Here is a 14196-nt window from a genome sequence, read left to right as displayed (position 1 = left end):
GTTATTGTTTACTAGTTTATTTTACGTGGTTTTTTAGATCGATTTGAGCTTAAATAACGGGTTTTGTGTTGAAAAAAACCTGACCCAAAAAGAGTTTTGTCGTTCTACCTTGACTGAACACGAGAGTTCCAGGGGGACAACCAACGCTTCGTGGGGAATGTCGGAGCAAACAAAGGACGGGCCGTGCAGAAGCAGATTATCTCCAGACGGCTCGTGCTCTGTATCAAAATCTGCTACACTCCACTAGAGCAAAAGCTGCGACCACTGCGTTAACACACTGAGTTCTGGTCCTGGAAATCTACCAGGCAACTAAGTGGGCCTCCTTATACACGTTTACAAAGCACTACTGCCTAGACAGTGAGGTCTGCCTAGATGGACATTTTGCCCATTTGGTCTTACAGGACTTCCTTGTTATGGAATTGGTTCGCAGACCCTTCGCCAGTGATGGGATTGCTTGCATATCTATTCTAAGGTAAGGAATCTGTGGCCCGAAGTCTCTATCAGATTAACAGGTTACGCCCCAATGCAGACTATATAGCTGCAGATTCCTTACCAATCAATCCATCCTCCGCGCTCTGTGAATGAATATCTAAGGGCAGGGCTGTGACCCTTTCAGATCCATATTTTTCCATACCAGTGTTCTTTGTGGGCACCCACTCCTGGCGTGGAAGGCCAGTGAAAACAAAGCAGATGTCAGCGCCCTGGGGTGGCACCTATTTAAGTGCTGCACATGTCACTTTCAGCATAGACAAGTGCACCATTTTCCGCTCTGTGCCTTTATCCGCATCACTGGAGAATTGCAAGGGGTACCATGCACCTCCTCAAGGATTCCCAGCTCAATCATTTTTTTCAAAAACTAGGTCAGTCTCTTAAAAGTTCATATTGCTTAATTCCTGGTAAAATGGCATCAGATATTATTGTAATTTTTATTGGTTATACACCATTTTTCAATATTTTTTTTTGCCAGTGAAAACTCACACCTCTTTGTCAGCATGTCTTAGAACCAGAGGCACGCCATCTTTTGTTGAGGCTGGAAACATTGGAACTCTTAAATATTGTGATTTGATTTTGGACACGCAGTCCTCATCTTGTGTTTCAATCGCATCACCATCTGGTGTGCATTAAATCACAATTCCTTTTGCAAAGCAAATCCCTGCCCAACAAACTCACAGGACTTAAACCACACAAAATGTACTGATGTTTATCCTCCATTTGTCCTATTTCAACTTGGACGTCTACTGAACCTGAATAACAATGTGTTTATTACTAATCCCTACAACTTGGTCTTCTCTTGCCGAGAGGGGTAGGTTTGAAACTTCCACAGAAAATACTGCAGATTGGGTAGCACCCATGTCTAGTAAAAAATTAAGCGAGGTGCTCTTACTTTGATATACCTGTAAGACTGTTCTGAAAAAGCAATGTTTCTCCCCCTCACAAACACCTTCATTGTGAATTATTCACTGAAGATAAGTGATAAGAATTGTTACTCAGAATCAGTGGATTCTGTTGAAACCCCTAGACAATACGGCATTTTGTTCCTTAAGGTTTGCTGCAGCACTTGGGTTGAAGGCATTGGTTTCTGATGATGCATAATCTCCACGGAAGTCGATTGGGTGGGCCGTGGACCAGGATTTGTTCTGAATTTTAGAAAGAAACTCACTCTCAATTCTATCATGATTTTGTCTGCATTCCGGTTTCCAATGCCCAACTTTAACGTAGAAGTAACAAGCAGTATTCTTCAACATTTTAACCTTTGTATTCATTCCAAAAACATTCACCATCATCCTTTTTTCCACAACCTTGCATTTGCAGTGACCAATTTCCCATTCTTACACCTTGCATCAGAGACATTCCATTCACTTCAGAAATTCCAGATTGAATGTAATCCATGTCGGAACCTTTGAACTGATTTCAGGCATTCCTCTCAAATTGCCTTGTTTTAGCAACCATCCACTTCTCCTTGATTCTCTTCTGCTTCTGATCAAATCAATCACAACTGTATTTTGCCAGCTTCAAGGTCTCATCAATACTCTTTGTCTGCCAACACAATTGACAGATCTTTCTCTGATGCTGGAACTTCCGGTACCACTTCGGAGCCCACATATGCCAATGTGCATGTGACACCAGCAGGATGCAGGAGGCTATGAGGCCCAGGAGCCTCAGAGTCCCTCTCACCGAAATTCAGAATAGAGGCTGAAACATCGGAATCATGGCCTAAACATCCGGGACTCACTGTTCGGGAGGATACGCTAGAAACTGCCCACAGACCAGAATGGCTCAGAAAAGGAGCATCTGAGAGGGAGTCCTACCGTAGCGATGGAAGGGGCTAAAGGCAGACTTCGGTTGTGGTGGGTCCATGGATAGGCCCAAGGACCTGGCTATAGTTATGCTATGTCTAAAGTGCTGCAGGACTGAGTTTGCCTTCTCACCATAGAGGCAAGATCCATCAAAGAGCATGTCCATGAGCTAAGCTTAGACATCCCTGAGAAACCAGCAGTTCTCAGCCAGGTGTGGCGTCTCAGTGCCAATGACGATGAAATTGCTCTACCCAGCGAGTTGGTTGGGTCAAGTCCATATCTGATGGAGAACTTTGGTTTATCTTGCCTTTCCGCAAAAGGGAGTATGGATTGGGTCTCCTCCAAGATCATAGGCAGCACTTGCACAACCGAATGTTAGTGTTAGCCCAAAAGGCACGCAGTGTTCACTGACATTTTTGGATTCCTTATCCAGTGGAGTGGTAGGGAACATGCCCGGATTGATCCTGGAAGTGGAGGCTTGGAACACCAAGCTCTCTTGGGTTGGGTGCTTGTTGAGCAAACTGGAGTCACAAGGAGTGGGGTGAGGGCTGCAGACTTTTATCCTGCGCACAGGAGCCCCTGTGCAGGGTTTGGACCAGGCCCGAAGGAGGACATCGGTCAGGAAGTAATTGAATGGTAGTAAAGGTTCAGAAGGGCCAGCTCCCGGCTGATGCACCTCTGTCAAGACATTATTCTTGGCTGCCACTGTAGGCAACTGATGTTCCAGGACCTTAGCAGCCCTTTGCACAACCATTGTGAATGAGGCACCCTACTCTGTAGCCATGTAGGGAGAGGGAAGATTATCTGGTGAGGGGTCCAAATCACTGGTATCTGCAAGCTCCTCTTATCAGTTGTCCTCTCTGTCATGAAGGGGATAGTGGTAACCATAAGGGTCCTCTTAGTCCTCCCAATTGTCACCCTCACCCATATTGCTGTGTGAGGAAGACAGGATAACCTAAGGCAGGTCTATGGCCTCTAGCCTATTTACCTGAAGATCTGGTCCATGTCTCCATCAGTGCATCAGGATTACTCTCAACGAAATGAAGGAACAGTTCTGTTGAGGCCAGTCGAGGTTGCAAGACCCTAGTCATTGCATTAGTTTTGACCTAAATAGAAGCTAAAGGTCAATAACTTCGCCAGATGACTAAAGCGAAAGAGTGGCCAAAATGGCAGAGTGAGCGGACGCACTTTCAGGTCCCTCCACTCTGGCACCTATGTATCCACATACAGCCTCAGCGCCTCCACCAATCAGGAGGCGAGAATAGCACACGGGAGCCGGAGGAGGTGGGGGGGGATTTCCTCAAATCCTTCTGGGCCAATGGCAGCTCTCCTGGGCCAGACTGAGGCACCCACGTGGCTGCGGCTTGCGGGAGCACGAGTAGCGGACTGGGGCTGAGCTGGGAGTGGCAGTTCTGCCCCTCCAGTGCGCCTCGGAGCGAGGGGTGTGATTTGGCTTAACTGGACATCCTGGCATGTATCCACAGTTTCCCCCTGAAGAAACGAATCCTACGCAGGGCTAGATAGAGACACCAATCCAGTGCATTTCCGCGGCCACCCGCTTCAGCTCTTCCATGACCTCTCATCAATCACGCTACAGAAGTGAAGGGAACTTCGTCCAGTGACAGCCTTCCTTTGCAAACATAGCACAGCATATTCCTGGGGCCATCATTTTTGCCTGGTCTTCACCTGTGAGGAGAAAACTCACCAATTGCACTCCATCAAGGTGGCCCTGTGGCGTGGCGGTGCCAGGCCCCGGAGCCAGTCGGTAGACTCTATGGCGACAGAAACCTTGGGGCAGAGGCCTCTCCAGATTGGATCCAGCTATAATGGCCCAGGAGAGGAAGGTGGTTTTGGAGAGTCTTGCAGGGGATTCATCATTGCAAGATGCCGGCTGAGGCAGAATCTCGACAACTGCCTATGTGCATGATAGACACTATCTGGGGCCGAGAGAGGGGGGCCCTCAATGGGGTCCATGGTGGCTAGTCACCTCAATTTATGTCTTCCTCTTGGAGTGGCTCAGGTCATCCTAGACGTCCCGTACCTTCCTGGGACTTTCTGGTTTCTTTTTCTCATGGTAGTTATGTACCAAGTTTGGGTTGAACCGAGGGTTCCAGAGCCTGTGAATTTAGTGCCATACACACACAGGGGTACCTTCCACTATCGTAAAGCATGGGGGAGACAAGGGGGGGAAGGGGACTCTAGCAAAGCCACACACCCTATGGAGCCAGGCGATTCCTTGAAAGTGATCTCCCTGAATGTGAAGGGACTTAATAATCTGTCAAGAGGAGTGCCGTACTCTCGTATTTGGAGCACACCGGGGCAGATATTTGCCTCCACCAGGAGACGCACCTTCTTGCAGGGGACTTGCACAGGCTTAAATCCAGGGCGTTCCCACACCAATTTTCCTCCTTGATGGGGGGTAAAGTGGCTGGGGTAGCTATCCTGATGTCAATATCTGGTGGAACACCACCAGTATGCACCGGGTGCACAGCTAAAAACTAATGTATTGGCAATTTAAATCCTTATTATTTCATAAGAATCGTATATATAATCAATCAAATTCAACTCAAGTTTCAGTTATTTTACTCATTTGAATTACACTAAAAATTTTGTATGTTCAGAGTTCAATGACAAAACATAAATAATCATCAAAGCTTGATGAACAAAATTATTCTGAGACAATCCAACATGCTACAACATCAATAATTTGGTAAACAAAGTGTTAATATTCACGACCTTGCCCAATGCATTTCGGGATTATGAATAATCCCTTCTTCAGGGGCCACTGTGGAAAACAGAAAACAATTGTAACTGTAATAAATAAACATTCTGTGATAGACCACTATTTTCACTGGGTGATTTTCGTTTCCTTTGCCTTCAGCTAAGTGCATATAAGGATCCACCTTTGCTTTATTCTTGTGTAAATGCATCGATTGTAGCATGACTGTGCTTACGCATAAAACGCTATCAGAATGTTTATTTATTACAGTTACAATTGTTTTCTGTTTTTCACAGTGGCCCCTGAAGAAGGGATTGTTCATAATCCCGAAATGCATTGGGCAAGGTCGTGAATATTTAAACTTTGTTTACCAAATTATTGATGTGGTAGAATGTTGGATTGTCTCAAAATTATTTTGTTCATCAAGCTTTGATGATTATTTGTTTTGTCATTGAACTATGAACATACAACATTTTCACTGTAATTCAAATGAGTAAAATAACAAACTTGAGTTGAATTTGATTGATTATATATACGATTCTTATGAAATATTAAGCATTTAAATTGCCAATACATTAGTTTTTAGCTGTGCACCCGGTATACTGGTGGTGTTCCACCAGATATTGACCTCATTATCAGGCTGGCTGCCTCACAACTGAGTTGCACGCATCATTGTTTAGCAGAACAACTTTGACATATGTTTTAGATTACGTAAGGGTGTGCAAAGACAGACCAACTACCTTAGTAGCTATCCTGATTTCACACAGGTTCCAGGGGTCGATTGGTCCTAAATTGTTGGAACTCAAGGGACATCTACTGGTATAGACCATATGGCTGGGCACCCAGACACTTACCCTGGGTTAACTTTATGCTCCTAACGAGGGTCAGAAATACTTTCTTCAGGTGGAATTAGAAGATGTTCTCACTTCACAGGACATGAATCGTTCACCCCTCAGGGAGGGTGGTGAAGGGGCATTCTCAGACGAGGGACTGGCTTGGATGCAGGAGGTGACTAGATTATTTCTTAGGTTTCCGTGACCTCCAGCTATTGCTCCGGGCAGTGGAGATTGTACCAAGATCCATTTCTGACCACTCGGCGCTCCTTCTCGCGATTCAAACCCCCCCCAACTGAGGAACCCTCCCCGGCGGTGGATGCTCAGGGAGACACTGCTGCAAAGGCTTGAGGTGGGGCGTTAAATTAAGAAAGCTATTAGTGATTATCTTGAGCTTAATGACACCCCTAACATACCTGAATCAATCCTTTGGGACGTCCTGAAGGAGATCAGGGGGGGGTTTAAAGTACTTCAGGCGGCAGGAAACAAGCAGCGAAAGGCTTAGAGGGCGGAACTCCAGGACCGGGTCCGTGAGCTGGAACATATCCATCACCGCACAGGGGCTCCGAGGATCTGGCGCAGGGAAGCAACTGGCGGGCTTGGACCTAGATAGGGCAGAATATTTCCTCCTATGCCTAAAACACTCCTATGTGAATGCGAACAAATGCGGGAGGCTCCTCTCTAGTAAGCTTCGAACCCAGAGACAGTCTACGAGAGTGGACTCCCTTCTGTCTGGAGAGGGGAACCTGGTTGAAGGGCATGCTCTGATAGCATCTCAGTTCAGAGAATTCTATGCAACTCTGTATTCGGAGCAGGCCCTTCCCCCACAACTGTCAGTTGCGATACCTCAGCAACACTGCTATGACCCGACTGACTGACTGATGCCCAAGCGGCTTCTCTTGACTGCCCAAACTAAATTGCAGGGGTTATTTCTGCCATATCCAGAGAGAAACCTCTTATGTCCCCGGGACCTGAAGGTTTCTCATCTAGCCTCTATAAAGCCTTCTGCCCTGAACAGGCCCCGTTACTCACAAGGCTCTTCAACACTATCTCGAACGCTGACAGCCTTCCACCCTTGATGCAAGAAGCGACCATAGTCGTCATCCCAAAGCCCGGGAAAAACAGACACTCTAGACTGTGGATGCAAAATGATTTATGGGGATCTTGGCAGCCCGCCTCAACCCAGTTATGGAGGGCCTCATAGCCCCTGCTCAGGCACACTTTATCCCGCAAAAAGCAGTGCTCAGACAATACCAGAAGGCACCTTCACATTATTGATAAAGCCATTCAGAGACGGTGGCAGCATGCTGTTCTTGGTCGATGCTGAGATGGCATCCAACCATGTCCACTAGCCATATCTGGGGGCGACAATGACCCACTTCGGTGTTTTGGGGAACTGTTGAGTCCTTAGCAGCTATAGGACCCCAGTTGTTTCTTTGGTGCAAGTGAATGGGCAGGGCTCTGAGAGTTTCCAGATATGTCGGAGCACACATGGTTGTCCGCTCTCACCCCTCCTTTGCGCGATATACATGGAATCCTTCATGTAAAGAGTTAGATCAAAGGGGTTCCATTCGACAGGTAGCAGCATCAGATTAGTCTACAGCGAGATGATGTATTGGTCATGCTAGACAACCCCCGTGAGAGCCTACCCCACTTCCTAGAGGCGCTAAGGGAGTTCAGCGAGGATTCAGAATTTCACATGAACTTTCACAAGACACAACCCCTCAATATTTCGGTCCCGGTTACTACATTGGCTGCTTTAAAGAAAACCTATCTGATACACTGGGCAATGGAATCCATCCCGTATCTGGGAGTTCAACTATCCTTGACACCAGAAAAAAACAAATACTCTCAACTACCAGGAACTGACGAAGCGAATACAGGTCGAGCTGGATCATTGGCGGCATTACCTGCTGTCCCTACTAGGTGGAATTGCAGCCATGAAGATGGCCACCCTTCCTAAGACACTCTTTCTATTTCAGGCCTTGCCTCGGACCCCTCGAAGGGCAGGATCCCGGCCTTACAAGCTGCACTACACCACTTTATATGGGCGGGCCTATGCCCCTGTGTGAGTAGGAAGCTGGCTCCCCCCAGTGGTGGATGGACTAGGGGTGCCATGCCTGCTCAATTATTTTCAGGCAGCTCTGCTTCGTTATCAGGTTGAGTGGTCCAGAACAGAGTTAGAAAAACCATGGCTGTTTATGGATAGAAAAGACAATTTTCACACCTAAAAGCACATTCATACCTCCGGTGTCACATAAGATGTTAGACAATTTTAAGGCTTTGGTCAACAAGGATATCCAAAATCTATCGTTTCACACCAAAAAACATGATAATCTCACAAAACATGAACGGAACATCATCAAATCATTAGCTAATGATTCGACCATTACCATGCAACCTGTGAATAAAGGGAGAGCAATTGTGGTCATGGACACACAGTACTACCAGTCCAAGGTTCATGCTCATGTTGACGACACTAATACATACATGAAATTGACATATGATCCTACAATGCAACTTCAGGATATGCTCAATAAACTGTTGACTGAAGCATTTGAAAATGACTGGATCAACTACCAAATCAAGTTATTTCTTACCACCAAGAACCCGCGTAGACCTACACTTTACATGATCCCGAAAATGCACAAAGATGCTCAAGATCCACCTTTCCGGCCCATCGTTTCGGGATGTGGCTCCATCTTTGATCCAGTTGGGAAATTTTTGGATTTCTATTTACAAAATTTCATCCAGAGTTGGAGCACGTACCTCAAAGACACCACCCATTTTCTGCAAATACTCTCTGCACTAGAGATTGAGCCACACTCACCAATTCTATTATGCACTGTTGATGTGACTGCCCCTTGCACATCTATACTGCACGCAGCTGGATTGGAAGCTGTTGAATGGGCGCTTCTTCAGTCAGAACACATATCCTACAACTGCTCAAATTTTGCCTACACAACAGCTATTTTGAATTGCAACAACACTTTTACAAACAATTAAACGGGTACCTCCATGGTATTTTCAGGGGCCCCTTCATACGCCAACATTTACATGTCTCAATATGAACATGATAACATCATGACCCATTCTACTTAGTGGCAAAAAATCCCGTTATATTACCGGTACATTGACAATTTTTTTTACTTTGGAATGATACAGAACAGTCACTAGTGGCTATTATTAACACCTTGAATGCAACAAATCCGCATATCCGTTTGACTTACAACATACAGAAAGAGACCATCCATTTCTTGGATGTCCAGGTACGTAAATCACTTTCTAATCAGTTTGACACAGCGGTTTATAACAAACCCACAGACCGAAACAGCACTTTGGCATGCTCCAGTTTCCACCCTAGGAGTTTGTTTAAAAACTTGCCATACTCTCAATTCATAAGGATACAGAGAATTTGCACAGATCCTGCCGTTAGTGCCAATAAACTAGATGAATACACACATCATTTTCATGCACATGGCTATCCGGATTCTATTCTGCAGGATTGTCTGAGTAAGGCACTCACCAAACAACGCCATTAACTACTACAAAAACAACATTTACAGGGCAACAAAAGAATGGTATATGTGTCTAAATATTCCACTGTGTCACAGACTGTTAAAAAGAGCATCATCAACCGTTGGGAATTACTGCAAAGCGAAAATTAATTTAATGGTTTATTTCGAGAAAAAACACTTTTTGCGTACACCAAAGGAAAAAATGTACACACTGTTAGCTTCTCCACAAACATCTCAGAACCAAGAAGAATTGTGTGGCACTAAAAAATGTAACAGTTGTGTTCATTGCAACAATGTGATCATTGGCGACACACTAACTCATCCTCTGTCAGGCAAAAAGATCAGGCTCAAACACACAAGTGATTGCAACACTTCTAATATAATTTATTGCATCAAATGCCCCTGTGGGAAAGCCGACATTGGCAAAACAGACCGCAAACTCAAAGTTTGCATCACAGAACATAAAAGTAAAATTAGAACAAAAAGTACCACATCTAGCATAGCCACCCATTGGGATGAGGTCAAACATATCCTATCTCAATTACGATTTCAAATCATTGAGCAACTGAATGTTAGACCGGGTATGGACATTATTAAGATTTTTCTCCAAAGAGAAATCTTTTGGATCAAAACATTAGACACAATGGTTCCCGTAGATGTTAATGACCGACTTGACATGAGTTGTTTTTTATGAAGGTCTGTTTACCTACATTGTGTATAAACTGCATTTGTTAGTCCATCTAGATGCACTTTTTGTGGTGGTGGACACTTGTAATTGTTCATACAGCCTGCACTTTATACTTCCATTTTATCCACACATTATTCTGACTCCAATTTCTTAATCTTTCCCTGATCTAATTGTCTCTCCTTTTGATGCATCTTCACCCCCTATTTCTATATGTGCCCCCTGGACTGTTCTGGTACCCCAATGGGTTTCTGTTTTGCGATATCAGCATATCTTTCAGAGTACTTTTTTGATGTAGGTTTTTCAACTTCGGTTTAATTTTATCCTCGGGCAGGGTTCCCTCTGTCCCTACAATATCTACACTCCCTGCATTTCCTTTTATATGAGTCATGGAGTATTCTCCTCTCCGGATACCGTGTTGTAGTATTCTGTTTTTGAGTATTTTATGAGCATTTCGCAGCATCAAGATTTTTTCAAAGACCTTCGCTATTATTTCCTTTCCCCCGCATTATTTCCCATTGGATCAGCTTTAGTTTCCATTTGCTCCAGTTCCCATTTAAGATGGCCGCCACAGGTTTCCGTGTTCAATCCTCTTTCTATCTTCATTTCGTGTATTATCACGGAGACAGCAAGGGACTCCACAAGTTTCAGCCTTCAAGCTGTCAGCAGTGGTCCGCAGCGTTTTCGGCCGCGATTAGAACTCCTTCAGGTAACCGTTCTCCGAGCTTGTATTACCACGTTTCATTTCACTGCATCCTTTCCAATTTTCTTACGATGGTCATCAGTTTTCCAGATACCGGTCACCTGATCACAGCATTAACATACGCTATTGAGCTCTGGGCACCTGCTCCCTTGAGACAGGGGAGAGTTTTTATTTCTTTTCTTGTGGTCAGTACCATCGCATTGTTTATTGAGTACAGTGGCTTATTTTCTTTCCGCTTGTTCCCTTTTAGCCCATACATTTCATCACCAGCATACTGCTTCAAAGGGAACCCCGGTTTCCTTTTAGGTGAGCGTAGACTCTTTATTACCAGCGGCACCCCTACAGTTTTCACAGGTTTTCTTTTCTTACACTGTTATTTTCATTTTTTGCAGTACCGGAGTTGGACTCCTTTATAGCCTGACACTTTGTGCCCAGCAAGGTACTTCCTGATACTTTGTTCACAGTTTACACTGGCGTGCTTCACACCACATTGTTTTTGCTGTTCTCTCTTTTGTACACCTTATGAGACTTTAAGACAGTAAACACCCTTTCATCTACTTTTCTAGTCATATGTCTTTCAGGTCATTCACCCATCTGGTTCTCCATTTTCCTAAATATCATTAACTGTACACGGATGGACATGTTTTCACAAACCACATATAATTTTTACACTGATGGACACCCCTAAACTCATGTATCCTTATCAATCTATGTAATGGCACCCACGAGTTGTCTTTAAAAATGTAAGCAGCAAGTCTATTTGTTATCATAACATTGATGTTTCTGTTTACAGGTTGCCCCTGATGAAGGGATGCCCCAGTCCCGAAATGCAACTGGCTTTTTTGTATATTATTTCATGTATTGTTCATGATGCAATGACTACATGTTATGTTTTCCAAACATCATGATGTGTCACACTGTTGCACTACTGTTCATAACTTACATAATTAGGCCTACATATATTATAAAACGGTGTGCGCCTCCTTTCCCTTTATGCCTGTTTATGGATAGGGCATTGGCCGGGACCTCATTGACGAAAGTTCAGTTTCTTCAGCATGCACATCGGGCGCCTAGCCTATATATTTCCCCAGTGAAGAGCTCCCTGCTGAAGGTGTGGGACTCGTGCACTCATAAAGGGAAGTTAATCACCTTTCCCTCTCGTCTAACGTTGGTGGTCGACAACCCCGCTTTCCCGCCCAGAGTCGGGTCAGCCTTTAGAGTTTGCGTGGAACGGACTGCAGAGAACTTCTTTGATCAGGATGGACCCCATTCCCTACGACAGTATCAAGAAGGACACTTTAGACACTGGTTGCTACACCCGTCCGTCAGAAATGGCACTAAGCGGCCACTGATGCCATCCGAAAAATGTCTCCTGGGCAAATAAAATTAGACAAATGCCTCATTACCGAACTGTATGCCCTGCTTCGGACCGTACGGACCGAGGACAAATCCTCTGCTCAGCGGCACTGGGAAGCGGAAATGGGGTGCCAGCTCTCTCGCAAGGAGTAGCACATCTTCTAAAGAGCAAGACACTCTGCCTATTATTTATCTAGCACTGAAACTGCGATAAAAAATCATCACTTTTTGGTATATAAACCTGTTAGGCTACATAGGGGAAATCCAACCCGCAGCGAGTGCTGTTGGCGACAATGTAGATTGAAGAGTACACGCACCCACATCCTCTGGGATTGCCCAAAGATATCCTTTTTCCGGGACTCTGTCCAAGATGATATCGATACCCACTTCTCCATTCAGCTCCCTCGGTTTCCATTCTACATCCTGTTAGGCCTTCACAACAATCTTACTTAACTTCTTACATCAGGTAGTGGGCGCCAGAAAAGCATAGCTTTAGTGGCGGATCACCAGACTATTCTATAGCTTTGTGGAACCACCACCACACAGACACCTAGGATGGCTCCAGCACCTTCGGTTCCTTCTGGGAATGGAGCAGGTCACCCTTGCCCTCTCAGCCTAGGCAACACATACAGAACTCTCTGTCGTCCCTTTATAGCCTTGCTGTACCGAGAATTCAGGGAGCTCACCTGCCCCGCTACTTATGATTATTACGACTCGCAGACCTGGCCCCTGCTGTGGAAGCGGACGGTACTCAATGAGTAACACTTTATCGAGACTCTAGTTTTGCATATTCACATGGCGACTGGTACTCGAGAAGGGAGGGGTGTTGGATGGGTGAAAATTTTGGTTTGAAAAGTTATGCTTCATATTGGTGCTTAAAGGGGGGCCGAACCTCCAGTATGGACGAGTACTGACTAGTTTTTTACTGTATTGAGCTGAAGTTGTGACAATAAAAACTAATTTAAGCCATAATGCGAAAGAGGCGGATTCATCTGTTGATGGTCTGTGATGGGAATTTAACACAGCATCAAGGGAGGAGGTGTCCAACCTATTGATCTCTTGTTGGGTTACAAGAAGATTATCATCCTAGAATTGGGATGCGGCATCCCCGTCCTCTCCCTTGTCATCAACCAGGCCATGTTCACTATGTTCTGAATCCAAGCCAAAAAGATTCTGGAATGCTTGATGGTGACTCCTGAGCATTGGTAACATTTTGTCACGGATCCGACGCCTCGCTGAAGTTCTGTTTGTTACCAGATTTGGACTTCCAGGTTTTCACTGCCCTTATCTGTCAGAGATAGAAGTGACCCTTTCCAGTAGTTACGTTGTAGCTGACACTAGGTAGCCCCATAAGCGTAAAGTGCCTTCCAGAAAAGGTGCCAAAATAGGAAGAGGAAATAGAAAAGATGAAGAGCCCACGTTAAAAAAATCCTCCTAGAAGACAATGACTCCAAGCTATAGAAGAGACAGGCCAGGAAAGCTAGAAAAAGGTTGCTGCATGAAGCGCTGAGGTAAATACAGGAGACCCAGAATACAGATGATGGACTTGGATAGGCAATCTAGGCAAAGAAATCCTAAGGAAAAGGAAATAGGTAATGAGGGCAGGAGCGAGAAACACTAGAACTGAAATATTCGAAGCACTACGACGAAAGGAGTAACCAGAAACTTCCCCTTAAATAGGGGAAGGACAGGAACTTACATCAAGGCGTCATCTTGGATTGGACCGCTTTCCCCAAGGTGTTTGGGAGAGACAGCCATTTTGGACTAGTGAGTATAAACCTTTCCTGAGGAATCAGTGAAGCAATCTGGGAAAGAGAAGTCTGGAGGACTACGAACACTGATTATTCCCAAGCATGTCCAGAGGAGAAGAATGCAGGACAGGGAAATAGCACTGGCGGGACAGATGCAGTGAGGTAAGTTTTATTGAGGAAGGCGGCAGCCCGGCTACACACTTGCACTTCCTTCTGCCTGCCTCATTCTGCGTGGTCCATATACCCCGCCCCCCACAGCAGGATCCTCCTACTGATGGTGGCGGGTGGGGGAAGCTGTGCAGCAGCAACATGTCCCTCCAGAGGCAGGTGAATC

Source organism: Lissotriton helveticus, chromosome 4_1, assembly GCF_964261635.1.
Source record: "Lissotriton helveticus chromosome 4_1, aLisHel1.1, whole genome shotgun sequence".
Lineage (NCBI taxonomy): Eukaryota > Metazoa > Chordata > Amphibia > Caudata > Salamandridae > Lissotriton > Lissotriton helveticus.
This window is presented reverse-complemented; position numbering follows the sequence as displayed.